The sequence below is a fragment of the Cherax quadricarinatus genome, chromosome 4 (genome assembly GCF_038502225.1).
Source record: "Cherax quadricarinatus isolate ZL_2023a chromosome 4, ASM3850222v1, whole genome shotgun sequence".
Taxonomy (NCBI): domain Eukaryota; kingdom Metazoa; phylum Arthropoda; class Malacostraca; order Decapoda; family Parastacidae; genus Cherax; species Cherax quadricarinatus.
Window position 1 is genome coordinate 1,232,847 of NC_091295.1, and position 19,879 is coordinate 1,252,725.

Below are 19,879 nucleotides of genomic sequence, written 5' to 3' on the forward strand. Positions count from 1 at the left end.
GAGTTGAGGGTCCAAACCATAGATCTACGCCATGAGCTCAGCTCACTCTGACAAACTGTGAGCGGTAAATTTAGGTCTAGATATGAGAGAATACATCTATGTGGTATGCGTGCACCACATATAACAAATCCTGCAGCACACAGTGCATAATGAGAGAAAAAACTGAGACTAATTTTCAATTAAAACAACAACTTTGCATTGTTTTTTCGTATGCTTTTTATAGTTGTATTTGCGATTTCTTGATCTCATTTAATTTCATCCTCAGAAGGATCTGAGTCAAGAAACTTATTTTCATAATTTGTACAGTCTGAATTAATTATTTTCAGACGTTGTGTAAGTAATTCAAATTTGACCTCAAGATCATCAAAATCTATGTCTGTATCTTGAGTTAATCCTATACAGGAGGGGGGAGGGGATTGTTGGATGGGTGGTGTAGGATATGTGGAATGGGGTGGGAGCATGAGCCGGGGGCTGGGAGGTGGGGTGCGAGTGGCACTTGCGCACTTGTTCCCATATAATTACACTATAGATTTAACACTACACGTGGGATTAAAAAGATTAACTCTTATCCACAAGTTCAGTTCACTACATCACTCCTATTTATATCCTTTTTCCTCGTTATAACACTTGTACGATAATTTACACTTCACTGTCACCTCTGACAATTTTTTTTCGCTGGTGATGGTCGACCCATGAATATATTCCATATATTATGCACTATGTATTGGGTACAGTAGGGCCCCACTTACACGGCAGGTTAGGTTCCAGGCTACCGCCGTAAAGTGGAAATCGCCGTAAAGTGGAACACCCTTTTTTTCCCCTTATAAATGCATACAAATACTAGATAACAAGTTTACACTAACAAATATTAAGTTAGCAATAGAACTAGGCATCAAAAAACAATAAAAAAGTACAATACTTACCTTAAAATATTTAGTCTTAATCTAGAGTGAGACAAGTAGTATTTATGGTAAGAAATCAAGTGTGGTATATATGGTAGTCAGCCGGACTACCATACCAGGAAACCTCACCTAACACATATTCTATTACATTTAAGCATCCTAGAGCGATAAAATGCATATAGAGTGGACCTCGCGTTTCATGATTAATCCGTTCCACAGATCCCGCCGAAGGTCGAAATTCATGAAACTCGAAACCATTTTCCCCATAAGAAATAATGGAAATAAAATTAATCCGTTCCAGACACCCAAAAATATTAAAATAAAATATTTTTTTTCAAATTAACCCTTTGACTGTTTATGACGTATAAATACGTCTTACAAGCCAATGTTTCTGATGTATTTATACGCACAAATTCTAGCGGCTTCAAATCAAGCGGGAAAGGCCTGGTAGGCCTACATGAGAGAGAATGGGTCTCAGTGGTCGGTGTGCACCCTGTGAAAAAAATCTGGGACCAGCAGTGCATTGTGGGAACGCCATCTTGTTAGTCCATTTTCACCATGCCTCTCGGTAAGAAGTTCCTTACTCCTCGGCGGATTGGAGGTCTTTTGTTCCCAAGTGATAGCTCTAACAGCGATGAAAATGTCAGTGACAGTGAATTCCAGGGTTTTGAAGTGAGTGTTACCGGAAAAAGTGCCCAGGATAACGTAATTAGTGATGAAAACCCAGATGACCCACTACCTTCCACCTCTGGTGCTGGGTCGGCTTGTTCACGTTCATGTTCGCCTGTACCAGGATGAAAGAGGAAACTATTTGGTCGTGTACAACACCCAGATGATAGCAGTGAATGTGATAGTGATAGTTATTTCAAGGTCACTGAAAGCAGTTCTAGTGACAGTGAGGGTGAATATTCCCCAGTGAAGCGGCAGTATGTACGACGTAGCATGCGGTCTGGTAGTGTTTCATATGTTGTTCCAAGGGGAAGGAGAAACTCTGGGAGCACATCCCGTGGCCCTACACCACGACCTGATAGTGAAGATGACGATATTGTAACGATGGGTATGATTGATGTGAGTGAGGGAGCAAGCAGTGGTGGTGATAGTGAGGGTGGCACAGCCCATGTGGCACCATCAGCGGGCCACGCAACTACCCACGCTGCTGACTCTGCACAACAACCAGCCTCACCCGACCCCACACTCCCACAACCTGCACAACCACAACCTGCACAACCACAACCACGGTACAATATCCAGACACCACCAGCAGACCGCATCTGGGATTAGCAGGACGGTGACGAGTTTGTTCCCAGTCCCCATGACTTTGATGAAACACAAAGTGGAATAAAGCCATCATGTCCACTTGGGAACAATGCCAGTGAACTGGACTGCTTTGAGTTATTCTTCGATGAACCCCTGATGGACATCATTGTCAGGGAAACAAACACATACTGTGATTACACCATGGCAAATACAATTCTCTCACCAAAATCACGGCTACACAAGTGGAAGGAGACAACTGTGGCAGAGTTGTACCTGTTTTTTGCCACAATAATGCTTATGCCACATGTGTATAAGCACACTGTCACCACATACTGGGCAACAGAACGCCTGATTTCAACTCCAGGTTTTAGTGACATTATAGGTGTCAATCGTTTCCTGATACTGTTACGTATGTTACACTTTTCAGACAAAACCAGGCCTGATGGAAGCGGCAGGTTAAATAAGATAAGAAATGTGTTTATGTACCTGAAACGAAAGTGCTGCATGTATTTTTATCCCTTCAGGAAGCTTGTTATTGATGAGTCCTTGATTTTATTCAAAGGAAGACTCTCATTCAAGCAATATATGGCATATATGGTATAAAGCTATTTGTACTGTGTGATTGCAGAAGTGGTCTAGTTTTGAATATCATTGTGTACACTGGCAGTAATACTTTGAGAGATACCATGAAGTTATTGGGTATCTCTGGTGATGTGGTTCGAACAATGATGGAACCATATCTTGGTAAGGGGCATATGTTATTTACTGACAACTGGTACACAAGCCCCTTACTCAGTGATTTCTTGCGAGTGAACTTGACAGATGTGTGTGGCACAGTGCGTCGTAATCGTAAACATATGCCAAGGTTCAACGCTGGCACTCGCAGAGGTGAGGTGCAAGCCTTTGCTGCCAATGACATCATGGCATTTCGGTGGCATGACAAACGTGATGTCACATTATTGACATCAGTTCACCAAAACGAAATGGTACACAGTGGCAGGCACAACAGAGAGACCAATGAACCCATTCTAAAGCCTGCAGCTGTCATGGACTACAACCTCAATATGCGCTTAGTGGACAAATGTGACATGCAGATTGGGTTTGCAGACTGTGTACGCAAGAGTTATAAGTGGTATATAAAACTTTTTTTCCATCTTGTTGATATCTCTATGCTGAATGCTTATAACATATACAAGTTGAAGACCAATAAAACACCAAAATATGGTGAATTTTGCTTGTCAATAATCAGACAAATAATTGCAAAGTACCAAGGAGCAACACCTGCAATAGACCAGCGCCCACGAAATTACCAACACACGTCATCTCGTTTCAGGCCTGGTGATCACTACCCCATGCAACTGCCTCCTACTACTGCCAAGAAAAATGCTCAGAAGAGGTGTCATGTATGTATGCATACCACAAAACGCCCACAAACACGCAGAGACACTCGTTTTATGTGTGAGGAGTGTGAAGTGCCCCTCTGCATATACCCATGTTTCAAAGAGTTCCACAAGCTGCAGCAGTTCTAGGAACGTGTTTAGTGACTGTACATATGTATATATATTATGGAACAATAGTAATAAACATTGTTTTGTATTGTTTGTTTGTGTAAACAAAGTGTATACACAAACTAATAGTGATAAAGTTTGTTCTGTTATTGTGTTGTAAACAATGAGTGTATATTTGAAGAATGCACCTTACATTGGTCTCACAGGCCACATAAGTTACCTGGAACAGAAAAATATTGAAAAATGCAAGAAACCTTTGAATTAGAGTAAATAAAAGAATACCGGATGGGCGGCAGTCGCCGCTGTTGCCGTATGCACGTCACTTTCTGCAAACTTTGAGGCTCTATATCTCGGTAAGTACTGATGGCAAAAAATTTTTTTTTAGGCTTAAAACACTCAGAAAAATATTCCTAACATTTTCATAAGAAAAAATAATTTTTTTTTTTCGAATATTTAGCGACATAGAATGACAGTTTCAGTCAAAGGGTTAAATAATTTTTTTTATTTATTATCACACTGGCCGATTCCCACCAAGGCAGGGTGGCCCAAAAAAGAAAAACTTTCACCATCATTCACTTCATCACTGTCTTGCCAGAAGGGTGCTTTACACTACAGTTTTTAAACTGCAACATTAACACCCCTCCTTCAGAGTGCAGGCACTGTACTTCCCATCTCCAGGACTCAAGTCCGGCCTGCCGGTTTCCCTGAACCCCTTCATAAATGTTACTTTGCTCACACTCCAACAGCATGTCAAGTATTAAAAACCATTTGTCTCCATTCACTCCTATCACACACGCTCATGCATGCCTGCTGGAAGTCCAAGCCCCTCGCACACAAAACCTCCTTTACCCCCTCCCTCCAACCTTTCCTAGGCCGACCCCTACCCCGCCTTCCTTCCACGACAGACTGATACACTCTTGAAGTCACTCTGTTTCGTTCCATTCTCTCTACATGTCCGAACCACCTCAACAACCCTTCCTCAGCCCTCTGGACAACATTTTTGGTAATCCCACACCTCCTCCTAACTTCCAAACCACGAATTCTCTGCATTAAATTCACACCACACATTGCCCTCAGACATGACATCTCCACTGCCTCCAGCCTTCTCCTCGCTGCAACATTCATCACCCATGCTTCACACCCATATAAGAGCGTTGGTAAAACTATATTCTCATACATTCCCCTCTTTGCCTCCAAGGACAAAGTTCTTTGTCTCCACAGACTCCTAAGTGCACCGCTCACCCTTTTCCCCTCACCAATTCTATGATTCACCTCATCTTTCATAGACCCATCTGCTGACACGTCCACTCCCAAATATCTGAATACATTCACCTCCATACTCTCTCCCTCCAATCTTTCATCACCTAATCTTTTTTATCCTCATAACCTTACTCTTTCCTGTATTCACTTTTAATTTTCTTCTTTTGCACACCCTACCAAATTCATCCACCAATCTCTGCAACTTCTCTTCAGAATCTCCCAAGAGCACAGTGTCATCAGCAAAGAGCAACTGTGACAACTCCCACTTTATGTGTGATTCTTTATCTTTTAACTCCACGCCTTTTGCCAAGACCCTCGCATTTACTTCTCTTACAACCCCATCTATAAATATATTAAACAACCATGGTGACATCACACATCCTTGTCTAAGGCCTACTTTTACTGGGAAATAATTTCCCTCTTTCCTACATACTCTAACTTGAGCCTCACTATCCTCGTAAAAACTCTTCACTGCTTTCAGTAACCTACCTCCTACACCATACACCTGTAACATCTGCCACATTGCCCCCCTATCCACCCTGTCATACGCCTTTTCCAAATCCATAAATGCCACAAGACCTCTTTAGCCTTGTCTAAACACTGTTCACTTATATGTTTCACTGTAAACACCTGGTCCACACACCCCCTACCTTTCCTAAAGCCTCCTTGTTCATCTGCTATCCTATTCTCCGTCTTACTCTTAATTCTTTCAATAATAACTCTACCATACACTTTACCAGGTATACTCAACAGACTTATCCCCCCTATAATTTTTGCACTCTCTTTTGTCCCCTTTGCCTTTATACAAAGGAACTATGCATGCTCTCTGCCAATCCCTAGGTACCTTACCCTCTTCCATACATTTATTAAATAATTGCACCAACCACTCCAAAACTATATCCCCACCTGCTTTTAACATTTCTATCTTTATCCCATCAATCCCGGCTGCCTTACCCCCTTTCATTTTACCTACTGCCTCACGAACTTCCCCCACACTCACAACTGGCTCTTCCTCACTCCTACAAGATGTTATTCCTCCTTGCCCTATACACAAAATCACAGCTTCCCTATCTTCATCAACATTTAACAATTCCTCAAAATATTCCCTCCATCTTCCCAATACCTCTAACTCTCCATTTAATAACTCTCTTCTTCTATTTTTAACTGACAAATCCATTTGTTCTCTAGGCTTCCTTAACTTGTTAATCTCACTCCAAAACTTTTTCTTATTTTCAACAAAATTTGTTGATAACATCTAACCCACTCTCTCATTTGCTCTCTTTTTACATTGCTTCACCACTCTCTTAAATAAAGATTTACATAGTGAAAACATCAGAAATCAAGTACAGTGGACCCCCGGTTTATGATCAGCTCCCAATGCGACCAATTATTTAAGTGTATTTATGTAAGCGCGTTTGTATGTGTATGCTTGGGGGTCTGAAATGGACTAATCTAATTCACAATATTCCTTATGGGAACAAATTCGGTCAGTACTGGCACCTGAACATACTTCTGGAATGAAATAATATCATAAACCGGGGGTCCACTGTACATGCATTTAAAATAAATAATAATAACATTACACTTACCTTTACTGAAGACTTCTGGGTGGAAGGAAGATGTGAGGAGGTGATAGGAGGAAGGTGTACACTATTGTTTGGAAGGAGAAACTCCTTCCATTAGGACTTTAGGTAGCAAGTCCTTATCAGGGGTTACTTCCCTTCTTTTAATGCCATTGGGAACAACTTGAGAGTCACTGGACCCCTGGCACACAAAATATCTATCCAGAGAGGTCTTTTTCTGGCGTTTCTTTAGGATTTCCCTGAAGTGGGACACAACATTGTCATTGCACATGTTCCAGATATGGCTTGTTTCAGCTTGGTCAGGGTGATACTTTTCAACAAAACTTTGCAACTCATTCCACATTCCACACATGTCCTTAATCACTGAAGAAGGCACCTCATCCACTCCCTCTTCCTCCTCCTCTGAAGCAAGTTCCTCGGCTGTGGTCTGATGCTGTTCCAGTTGAAGCTCTTGCAGTTCGTCAGTGGTTAGCTCTTCCCTGTGGTCCTCCACCAACTCTTCCACATCCCCATCACTCACTTTATTTACCAAAGGGCTTGCACTAGCTTTCCTTGGGTCCATGATGACTTATTTAGCAGTTGCAAGCACAAAAAACAATTGATTATTATGAAATGTATTGTATGAACCCACGGGGTGATGGTCACGTGTTGGTAAACAATGGCACACTTAGCGTGAATGGCGTGGGAGACTGGCTTTGTGTGCATGGTGACGGGCGGACGGGTACCAGACGGTCGCCAAAACACGAATTTTTTCACGAAACTTGAGGCCAAATTTTTCCAAAAAAAAAACTCTCTAAACGTCAAATTTCACGAAAGTCGAGGCTGCCGAAACTCGGGGGTCCACTGTACAGTTTACTCATTACTTACTTTAAAATATTTGTAGTCTTAATCTAGGGTGAGATGAGTAGTATTTATTGTAAGAAATCAAGTGTGGTATGTATGGTAGTCAGCCGGGCTACCATACCAGGCCATTCCACCCACACATACTATTCTATGATATTTAAGCATCCCAGAGCAATAAAATACATATACAGTGGACCCCTGCATAACGATTACCTCCGAATGTGACCAATTATGTAAGTGTATTTATGTAAGTGCGTTTGTACGTGTATGTTTGGGGGTCTGAAATGGACTAATCTACTTCACAATATTTCTTATGGGAACAAATTCGGTCAGTACTGGCACCTGAACATACTTCTGGAGTGAAGAAATATCGTTAACCGGGAGTCCACTGTACAGTTCACTCATTACTTACCTTAAAATATTTGTAGTCTTAATGTAGGGTCAGGGGTGAGTAAACAAGATAAAACAAACAAATGAGAGAGAGAGAGAATGAGCACATGAGAGAGGACAGGTGCAGTTATGTAAACAAACCAGGTGAACGTAAGTTTTGTAAACAAAGTGTACACGTCTGTGTTACGACTTAATCTTCACCGTAACAATAGGGGCACAAATAACTCCATTTTTTTTTTTTTTTTGTTAGCTTTATTTTATTACCAATCATTTAGTTTCATTGGTATTTGGTTAGTGAATTAAAATAACCACAAGCAATTATAAATGAAATACTATACAGCAAGAAACCCAATCTTACGTTCAAATTCTCATTAACAGAGTATGATACAATAATTTCAATTAATAATCTACTAATCTCACCATTTAACTCTTTTAGAAAGTTCTGAGGTAACGAAAGTTATCTTTCATAAGTGACATGAATTATCAGACTTCAGGAAACTAATAGCAAAGGCAAGACAATAGACTTGGTTTAAAGTTTTAGTTTAAGCTAAGAGCTTTGGGTTGAAGACCCATATCGAATCAGAGCTAGGAGCTGACTGACTCACTCAACTACTCCATAGTATGACTTCAGCTCGGCCAGAAGGCGACGCGTGGCGTTAATTCTAGAACCACCAATTGGTCATTACAGTAGTGGTTACACATTCGTAATACCTAACCTAATAATAATATAATATAATATTATAATTATAATAATCAGGGGGAAAGATATAATATAATACAGTATAATACAATGAGAGTACTTTTGATGATTCATACTGTACCCGATAATAATATATAGTCGAACCTGCTTTATCTAGCTAGTAATAAAGTGGTTCGCGATATATTATTATAGAACTTATTTTAACCAGGCCTTTTATTTTTGTATATAATGGAGTGAAGTAGGGGCGCGCAACACCTCCCCCCTCGCGACTGACGGTCGCCATTGACTTGTACTCTTGGTGGTGGGTAGCAACTGTCGTAGTAGCTGAGGTTGTAACATAGACAGCAGTCCTACATCATCTCCAGCTTTCTCCACAACATAGATGGTCATAAAAGTACCGACTCATACTGTTAAAATAAAGGTATATTAATAAAGATTCAAGGCCTAGAGAGGGCATCAGCAATGAGATTATGTTTTCCTTTTATATGGGAAATAGTAATAGAGAAGGGTTGAATTCTCAAAGCCCAACGAAGTATTCTGGCATTCTTCGATTTCATAGTATTTATGAAGGTCAAAGGATTGTGATCGGAGTACACCGATATCTGATGGGTAGAAGATCCTAAATATACATCAAAATTCTCTAGGCATACAACGAGAGCTAAGGCTTCTTTTTCTATAGTTGAATAATGAATTTGGTGTTTCTTTAACTTAGAAGAAAAATAAGAAACAGGTTGTAATAGGTCAGAATTTGGAGCCTTCTGTAACAATGCGGCTCCCAAAGCATACGCACTGGCATCTATTTGTAAGTGGAATGGTTCATTAAAATCAGGACTTAGCAATACTGGGGAAGAGGATAGTAATCTTTTTAAATGATTAAAAGCAATTTCACAGTCCTGGGTCCATGTAAACTTTGTTTTTGGACTTGTTAATTCAGTTAGGGGAAAAGCTACCTGTGCAAAATTCGGACAGAACCGACGGTAATAATCAGCAACTCCTAAAAATCTTGATACGCTTTTCCTATCCTTAGGGGTAGGAAATTCTAAGAGGGCCTTTACTTTGGCGTTCAAAGGAGTGACTTCACCTTGTCCAATCCGAAATCCTAAGTATTTAATTTTCGTCTGGCCAAACTCACACTTGGACAAATTCACTGTAAAATTATGTTTACTTAAGGCGTCAAACAAGGCTTTAAGCTATCTAAGGAGTTGGGGCCAACTGTTGCCGTATACGACTAAGTCGTCTAAGTAAGCTTCTACTCCATCCAATCAGCCCGTATGTATGTTCATAATACAGTGGACCCCCGCATACCATTGGCATCACATAACGTTAAATCCGCATACCGATACATTTTATCGCTAAGATTTTGCCTCGCATACCGCTAAAAAACCCGCTCAACGCTATTCATCCGAGACGCGTCTAATGTGCGGCCTGAGCCAGCCTCACATGTTCCGCCGGTGGCATTGTTTACAAGCCAACCTCCACGGTAACATCCAAGCATACAATTGGAACATTTCATATTATTACAGCGTTTTTGGTGATTTTATCTGCAAAATAAGTGACCATGGGCCCCAAGAAAGCTTCTAGTACCAACCCTGTGGTAAAAAGGGTGAGAAATATTATCGAAATACTGTGGTACCATGGTCAACTGCTGCTGCTGCTGCTGTAGCACTGTCAGCTGCTGCTGCTGCTGTAGTACCGTCTGCTGCTGCTGTAGCACCGTCTGCTGCTGCTGTAGCACTGTCAGCTGCTGCTGTAGCACTGTCAGCTGCTGCTGCTAATGCACTGTCAGCTGCTGCTGCTGCTGCTGCTGCTGTAGCACTGTCAGCTGCTGCTGTAGCACCATCAGCTGCTGCTGCTGCTGTACCACCATCAGCTGCTGCTGCTGTACCGTCTGCTGCTGCTGTAGCACCGTCTGCTGCTGCTGTAGCACCGTCAGCTGCTGCTGTAGCACTGTCAGCTGCTGCTGCTGCTGCTGTAGCACTGTAAGCTGCTGCTGCTGCTGCTGTAGCACTGTCAGCTGCTGCTGCTGCTGCTGTAGCACTGTCAGCTGCTGCTGCTGCTGTAGCACTGTCAGCTGCTGCTGCTGTAGCACTGTCAGCTGCTGCTGCTGTAGCACTGTCAGCTGCTGCTGCTGCTGCTGTAGCACCGTTGTTGGTGTGGCTTATTGAGAATACCAAGAAACAATTAACCCCAGAGGGTTAGCCACCCAGGATAACCCAAAAAAGTCAGTGTCATCAAAGACTGTCTAACTTATTTCCATTGGGGTCCTTAATCTTGTCTCTCAGGATGCAACCCACACCAGTCGACTAACACCCAGGTGAACAGGGAAAAATGCCTGGAACTAGTGCTCATATTGGTGAATTTAAAGCCAGCAAAGGTTGGTTTGAGAGATTTAAGAATCGTAGTGGCATACACAGTGTGATAAGGCCTGTTCTGGAAGAAAATGCCAAACAGGACCTACAGTACTCAGGAGGAAAAGGCACTCCCAGGACACAGTGTCTCATCAGTCATTGCTGCATCTTCAATAAAGGTAAGTGTCATTTATTCTTCATTTAGTAGAGTAGTACATGCACAATATATATTGTGCATGTACTACTCTACTATTGTGCATGTATCCTTCTCTTTGTGTGTAGGAAAATGTATATCTCATGTGGTAAAATTTTTTTTTTCATATTTTTGGGTGTCTTGCACGGATTAATTTGATTTCCATTATTTCTTATGGGGAAAATTCATTCGCATAACGATAATTTCACATAACAATGAGCTCTCAGGAACGGATTAATATCGTTATGCGGGGGTCCACTGTACGCTGGAACGTAGAGGCCGCGTTACAGAAGCCGAAGGGTATAACGCAATATTTGTATAGGCCACTAGGTATCGTAAAAGCCGATATCTCTTGAGCTCTTGGTGACAACGGGACTTGGTAATACCCTCTTAACAAGTCCAATTTACTGATATACTTAGCTCTGGAGACCTTGTCGATTAAGTCGTCAAGTCTGGGTATTGGAAACCCATCAGGTACTGTTACAGCATTGACTTTTCTAAAATCCGTGCACATACGGGAGGCCCCGTCTGGTTTGGGGACTAGAATGCATGGGGAGGCCCAAGGACTGTTACTTGGTTTTATCAACCCGTGTGAGAGTAAGAAGTTCACCTCTGCCTCTAGCTCACCTTGTTTCTTGGGACTCACTCTGTAGGGAGATTGCTTGATTGGAGTAGGTTCTCTGAGAGTAACATCGTGCACACCCAACGTACACGGTTTTGGGACGTCGTTGAATAGGTGGAGATTTGCCTTAATCAGGGACTTTATTTCGTGTCCTTTGTCCACTTCCAAATTTATCAGTAGAGAATTTAAATTCTTTAAGGCTGTCGAATTGTTCAGAAGAATCGGTACTCCTATCACTTCATCCAAACTTGCTGGAACCCGTTCTTGGTTCAGAAGCATTATAGTAGAAACTGGAGAAACGATTCCTGAATAGGGTTTAAGTTGGTTAACATGATACGTCCGTTGTGAGTTCCTCTTCTTCAGCGTCCTTACCAAGTAGTTCACGTCACTTAGGCGCTTCACGATTTTTAAAGGACCTTCAAATTTGGGCTGTAGAGCATGTCCCTGATGAAATCGTTGAACCAGAACTTGATCTTTTGGTTCAAATGAACGAAGTTTAGTTCGACGATCGTATTCCTCTTTCATCTTACTCTGTGCTTGTCGTAAGTTTTCGGCGCCCAATTCTCTAGCTAGGCTCAGGCGTTCTTTCATTAAGGTAGGAGAGCTCCTAAAAGTCGGCATTTCTTCCCCGGTCCAAGCTTCTTTGAGAACCTGTATTGGTCCTCTAATTTGATGCCCATATATTAACTCAAATGGCAAAAACTTCAAGTTGTCTTGTTCGCTTTCTCTTAGGGCAAACAAGAGTAGTGGAATACCTTCATCCCAATCTTTGGAATACTGCAAACAATAGGACCTCATCATAATCTTCAAAGTTTGATGGAACCTTTCCACCACGCCTTGTGATTGGGGTCGATAGGCCGTCGCATAAACCGTCTTGACCCCTAACTGAGCCAAGGCTTCACGGAAAAATTTTGAAGTAAAATTCGACCCTTGATCCAATTGAACTTCTCTTGGAAATCCGAAGTGAGAGAAGAACTTAATCAATGCTCTCACTATTAGGCGAGCATTAATCCTCCTGAGAGGAACTGCTTCCAGGTACCTGGTGACGGTGTCCATGATAGTGAACAGGAACTGGTTGCCCTGCCGAGTCTTGGGTAGCGGGCCGACACAGTCGATCACCAGACGTGAAAAGGGTTCGCCTCTTACTTGTATAGGGTTCAACGGCGCAGGTGGTGGATTATGTGCAGGTTTGCCTACTAGTTGACACATGGAACAGCTTCTTACATACCGTTCCACTTCTTCCTTCATTTTTGGCCATGTGAAGTGCTTAGCAATTTTTCTAAAAGTCTTCTTTTGTCCCAGATGTCCACCTTGAGGACTGTCATGAGCAAACTTACATGCTAAATTTCTAAACGGGGTAGGCAAGACCACTAGATGATCACTTTTAAGAGATCCTAGTTTCTTTTTCAGTAAGTCCTTCTCCCAATAGTAAGAGCAGTCACTTTTAAGGGCTTCTTCTCCCGACACAGCAAGCTTCCTGATGTCACTTAAGGAGGGGTCTATTTGGAGTTCTCTTACTAGATCCTCCTTCAAGAATAAATCTATTTCGGAAACCACCGACTTAGGAACCGGTATCGGTTCCGGGTGGACTGTTGGTTCGAAACTCGAGCTTTCGTTGAATATGTCTCCTACTCCTACGTCGACGTTGTCCATGACTTCCTCCGATACCAACGGAGAACGTGACTGTTTGGTCATTGCCCGGGTTACTACGCTCAGAGGAAAGAGGGTAGGTTCCGTTCGTCGGGCTTCGATGACGTAATTTTCCTCGGCTGGATTTTCCATAACTATGGGCTCTTTCCATATTCCTTCTTCCGCTAAGTCGTTCGCAATCAATAGGTCTACGTCTTTTATGGGGAAGTTAGTTGGAGACACTCCGATTGACGTCCAGCCTGTAAAAATAGGAGTTTAGACATATAACTTGTACAGGGGTACTCGCGTAGTGGAGCCACCATAAGCTTCCAACAGAGCGTCGAAACCCGTATATGATCCGGCGGGGAATGATAACAGTCCTTCTCTTAATAATGTTAAGTAGGACCCCGTATCCCTAAAGGAATTTACTTGCAACAACTGGCTATCGGTAATTCCTACTTTGCTTTTGGAAAAGTAAGGACTCATAGCCCTTGACAAGTTTGACGATGATACCCATATTCTGCTTAATCAACTAGGAGGATCTGTTCCTTTTCCTTGGGACAGAGCGTCTACTCTTGGCTCGGACTTCCTTGGATGAGTCGTCGAGGATATGATTTGTGTGGGCAATCTATAGGATGGACTCCTTCCCTGGTCCCTATCACGCTTAAAGCATTGTGATTTGAAATGTCCCAGCTTCGAACAGTACGAACACTTAATTTTTTCCCATGACCTATCTGGTCTATAGGATGAGCTCGATTGAATTTGGTGTTTTACTTCAGGTTTACTTGTTACACGGGAGTGAACGGGTTGGGTAGGTCGCTTACTGAAAGGCTTCGCAGGTTCGGGTCTCGTTGCTGGTTTGATAACCTGGTTGCTTTCAGATTGTACCAACCTCTGGGAAATCTCAAAGTTGTCTGCCAGCACGGCAGTCTCTAACAACGTCGTTTGCGGATGGCCAACAAGATACTGGCGAACTCCCTCTGGAAAATTTGCATACAAATCTTCTAGTAACATTAATTGTGATAGATCTTTTAAAATCGTGACCCGAGAAGCTCGACACCAACGTTCAAACGCCACTGCTTTCCCTCGGGCAAAATCTAAATAAGTTTGTCCTGTTTGCCGTTTCATGGAACGAAAAGCTATTTGGTAACTAATAGGGAGCATGTCATATGCTTCTAAAATAGTTCTCTTTACTACGTCGTACTGGACATAAAACTCATATGGTAAGGAGGCGACACAAGACTGCGCCTTTCCATATAGAGACGTGTGCAGCAATATGGCCCATTTGTCTTTGGGCCAACCCATTGAACGTGCCTGATTCTCAAAAATTTCAAAAAATTCATCTAAGTCCATTTCGTTAAACTTAGGTACCATCAGAGCTGCTTTATGCAAGTCAAACCCGGTTACCGTGCTCTTCACGTCTCTTTCTTCTGGAACTCCCTTCTGCTTTGTTTCAAAACGAAACCTTTCACGCCTAAATTCTTCCTCGTTTAGATGTCTTCTAGCTTCGATTTGAGAGTTTTGTAATAGTAATATGCGTTCTATTCTCTCTAGTTGTTCGGACGTGAAATTCCCAAGAGGTAATGACACCGAGGGGAATTCGGGCGTCTTCTCCGGAAGTATTTTGGGACGAGCACCAGTCCTAAAATTATCCCTGTCATTTGACTGAGGGTTCGTTCCAACCACCGATACATACTCTGGGGAAATGAACGGGGGAGAGCTTTGAGACTGGACTGAGTAGTAAGGCCTTCTAAACCCTGGTTCAACTTTATTATTTAAGGCAGTTCCCGTCTGTTGCAACCCCTGAATGGGGTTACAATGATTATTATGTATATATAATGTATATTACCTTTTCATTTAATTTTATATTGCTTATATTTGCGATAATAGCTAAATCGTAAATGTATGACTTTATATTATTATTTGACTGTTATATTGTTATTTAGCTTATGTTGTTAGGATGTATATAAAATGTGCTCAGTTAGGCTTGATTGTCAAACTACTGTAATTATCGCTTGTCGCTCGTTATACTGCCGGCTTCTGAGCTGCAGTTGTCCACGTAGCTATCACGTGATCGAGGGGGGGTGTCCTCACCTCTCGTGAAAGAGTCAGTCTGCTAGAGACTCGCTTGCTGGTTGGACAGCTTGTCTGTCTGACAGTCTGCTGGAGACTCGCTTGGTGGTTGGACAGATTGTCTGTCTCATTATTCTTGTTAGTTCTGTAGAACTTTGTTCACAGAACATTGTCAAGACTTAGTGATTTTCGACGTTGTACTGAGGTTGTGTGTCACATTGACACTCTGAAAATCTCAGGTCCTTAGCTATAGCTTCTGACCTAATTTTGTACTGGTTCCTGTGTATTGTCACAGTCACAGTTTTACCTATGCTGAACGTAGATTCAGTATTATGGGAGTTTCGTAACTTTTGTGGAGGATCTGCAGATGGTCCCTACTTAGTGTCGTTATATTATTTCCCAGTTCCTGATTCTGTGTCGCTGTCGCTTGATATTGCATTGCTATTGGGCTTAGCATTCTTTGTTGTTCAAGCAGACTGTTCGGGTTGCCAGTCGGTCAAGAAGTTAGTTTATTTGAGGACTTTGTCAGTCACTTGTTTAAGTCTTATTCGAGTCTTGAGACATAGCTAACTACTTAAGAGCACTTACACGCATACACACACTTGTACATATTTGTAATATCTTATTAAATGTTAATGTACCTGACGGTACTTAAGAATTATAAATGTGATATGTGCTTTCAGCACAATAATATTGAACTCGAGAGATTGATTTTATTTTGATTGTTGTAATTAATTTAATTTGATAATATACCTCTAGACAACTTATAGACTTAATAAATTTATTAAATTTTAATTTCTCTAGTTAGTAGCCTACCAGTTGTAATCCTAAAGCACTATTGAACCATACTGAATTTTAATGGATAATTGGACAAGGATACTGACTACTTGTTACGAAAACCCAGTAACAGGCTGGATGCTAGAAGGGCAGTCCTTTCTAGTATTCACTGGAGATCTCTAAGCTTTTAGAATCGCGTTTTTTGTAACAAATGGGGGCCTGTCCGGGATGCTCTTGATCCAAGGTGTTGGAGAAATCGTCCAGTTTGACATACTAGTGAATCTATGGTCAAACACTATGAGTATTTTCCTAATCTGAAGACTTTGAGTTTAGTCTTGTACAACATACCAGGTGGATGTATGTACCTGACTGAGTCTCTTGATCCAAGGAGATGGAAATACTGTTTATGAGTTCTAGCTCTAAGACAACCAACACTAAAATTCCTATTAGGATTATAGTTTCCCATAATCACTCTCTCGTAGTACAATTATTTTCGTGATGTATGCCAAAGTGAAACAGTTAATTGATACTCTGACTTTGTCTGAGTTAAGTACATTAAAACTTCAGACGTGTTGGCAAGTAGCCAAATATCTCGGTGTGACGTATAACAGGAATTACACCGCAGAAACTGTCAGAGCATTAATTAAAGATATATTGTTTCCTGCTCATACAGAGATGTCTGATTATGATTCAGATTCAGAAAGCTTAGTGTCACAATTAGGAAGTATGGCTCTATTTGAAGTTGAAGAAAGAGCAACTAGAGCAGAAGTGAGCCTAGTGTCTGAGCCTAGTGTAGCTCAGTTCTCGCTCGCTCCTTCCTTCACTGACACTATAGTACAGAGAGTAGCTGTTAGTATGACACAGCCTAATACTAGTACAGTGTATGATACACCTGTATTTACTTATCCTAGACCAGATCTAGACTCTCCAGAGACGGCTGGACCAAGTGTCCGACCTAAGGACCGTCCAGACCATGTTAATTTCCCTACTCCTCCATTACCCACTGGTCCTATCTCTCAGGAACAGTTTGAGAGGTTTGAACGCCTCATTATGTTGCAGACTGCACAAATTGAGGCACAGAGGAGATTGAACGAAGAAGATTTCCAAAGAGAAACCTATTTTATTTCCTCTCAGCGCAATTACTAGAGCTATGTCAAAGATTCAACAACCATCCTTGTCTCCTGTTGAGTTAGTGGATGACAATGATTTGGGGTTGAACATGTTGTTTAGTGACGCTCTGCGCCCAGGATCATTAACACTGACTCCCCCCGGTCATCAACCTAGTCAGGACACAACTGACGTTAAATTTCTAACTCATGATGATTTAATCAAGGATCAGTTTGTTGATCAGTCACTGGAAAGACTGAGAGATATAGCAGTTACTGAGAGTGAAGCAAAGGATCTCGATAATTGTTACTATTATAGTAACGGTGTACTGATGGAGAAAACAACATGTAAGTTGTCAGCTGATAGTGTTTCTACCACAGTCAAGAATCTAGTTGTGTTACCAGTTACATTTCGTGAACAAGCCATTGATTTTGCTCACAATAGTCCCATAGGAGGACATTTGGGTGTCAAGAAGACACTCGGTAAACTGGCAAAACATTTTACTTGGCCAAAGATGAAGGAAACAGTAGCTGATCATGTGCGACGTTGCCACGTGTGTCAAGTGACAGGCAAGCCAGCGCACACACCTCCACCTGCGCCTCTCATTCCTATCACCGTGCATGGTGAACCATTCTCACGTCTTATTATTGATTGTGTTGGTCCTTTGCCTAGAACCAAACTAGGAAACCAATACTTATTTACTATTATGGACGCTGCAACACGCTATCCCGAAGCTATTCCTATGAGAAAAATTAATGCTCGTGCTATTGTGAGAGCGCTGATGAAATTTTTCTCCCAGGTTGGATTGCCACGAGAGATACAATCAGATCAGGGATCTAATTTCACTTCTAAGATCTTTCGAGAAGCATTATCCCACCTAGGAATAAAGTCTGTACTTTCAACCAGTTATCATCCACAGTCACAAGGTGCTCTAGAGAGATTTCATCAGACACTGAAGTCCATGATGAGAGCTTATTGTGAACATTTTTCTAGAGACTGGGATGAGGGTATACCTTTTCTTCTGTTCGCTATGAGAGAAAGTGAGCAAGAAAGTCTCGGATTTAGTCCGTTTGAACTAATATTCGGACACCAAGTGCGTGGTCCTCTCGCAGTGTTGAAAGACGTGTGGACAGGAAAATCAAATCCATCATTGAGTACTTCACCTTCATTAATGCAGCAACATTTGACAGCCGCTAGAGAGCTAGCTTCGAAAAACCTAGTTTCAGCCCAAGCTAGAATGAAGCAACATTATGACAAGCGTGCTGTCTCTCGTTCTTTTAAAGCAGGAGATAAGGTGATGGCTCGGAAATTAGTACCAGGTCATGCTCTACAAGCCAGGTATGATGGTCCCCTGGAAGTAGTGAAAAAGCTTAGCGACGTAAATTATTTGGTACGTACGCCTGGGAAAAAGAAATCTAATCATGTGTACCATGTTAACCAGCTCAAGGCTTACTACGCTAGTCCTCTACCTACTACTTCTATTCTTCCTAGGACAGAGGAAGAAAACGTCAGTCTACCTGACATCTCTAGAGGTATAGAGGTTCGTTTAGAAAATTCTGTGACTCTACAGTCACTAGACGATTTTCTTAGTAACCTTGGGATTGATGAAGCTGGTGATATTAAAAACATGATTTTGCATTTCCCTGAATTGTTCGGTGATGTTCCTAAACGTTGTACTCTGGGTGTACATGACGTTGATGTACAGGGAGCATCACCCATTAAGCAATCACCATATAGGATGAGTCCAACAAAGCATAAAGCATTGAGAGAAGAGGTTGATTTTCTGTTATCTCACGGACTTATTGAGCGCAGTAAAAGTCCATGGGCATCTCCCTGTATTTTAGTGCCTAAACCTGACGGTAGTTTCAGGATGTGCACTGATTACAGGAAAGTGAACTCTGTCACCTTGCCTGATGGTTATCCTCTACCTCGCATTGACGACCTTATTGACCGTGTGTCAGGAGCCCAGTTTGTCAGCCGTTTAGATCTCTTACGAGGCTATTATCAAGTCCCGCTTACTGAACGTGCTCAAGAAGTATCTGCTTTTACTGTTCAAGATGGATTGTTTAACTACCTCGTCACCCCCTTCGGCCTATGTAACGCGGCTTCTTCATTCCAACGTATAATGAACGAGTTGACCCACAACTTGGAAGGAGTAGAAGCCTACCTTGACGACTTAGTGGTGTACAGTGACGAGTGGGAACAGCACTTGACGCGTCTCAGAGCATTGTTTGAGAGACTGGCGCACTACAACTTCACTGTCAACTTAGCCAAATGTAGCTTTGGTCAAGCCAAGATTACCTATCTAGGCTTTTGTATCGGCCAAGGTGAGGTTGCTCCTATTGAGGCTAAGGTTCGTGCAATTTCTGAATTTCCAGTGCCACAGGATAGGAAAGGAGTACAGAGATTCCTGGGTATGGCAGGATATTATCGCAGGTTCTGTCCAAACTTTTCTCAGATTGCAGCTCCTCTTACTGAGCTTACTAGTAGCAAAGTTCAGTTCACCTGGACTAGAGATTGTTCAGACTCGTTCAAAAGGTTGAAGCGCTTGCTATCCTCTGCTCCTGTGCTGAAGAGTCCTAATTTCAATCTTCCCTTCTTTTTACATATAGATGCGAGTAGTTATGCAGTGGGTGCTGTGCTGCTCCAACAGTCAACATCCACTGACATTCTCCTTCCTATATGTT

The 19,879-nt window shown here is 42.0% G+C and overlaps 1 protein-coding gene across 2 annotated transcripts in view; it reads right to left on the reverse strand.

Annotated features, from left to right (window-relative positions):
• The window catches only part of LOC128684239 (zinc finger protein 391), a 66,428-nt gene that overhangs the window by 25,804 nt on the left and 20,745 nt on the right, over positions 1 to 19,879 (reverse strand). The window contains exon 1 of one of the 2 annotated variants that reach the window (XM_070093945.1): positions 8,349 to 8,476. The exons of the other annotated variant lie outside the window; for it this stretch is intronic. The gene's annotated coding sequence lies outside the window, so the exon portion shown is untranslated. Of the gene's footprint in view, positions 1 to 8,348; positions 8,477 to 19,879 lie in introns of those variants that run through there. 2 annotated transcript variants of the gene reach the window in all.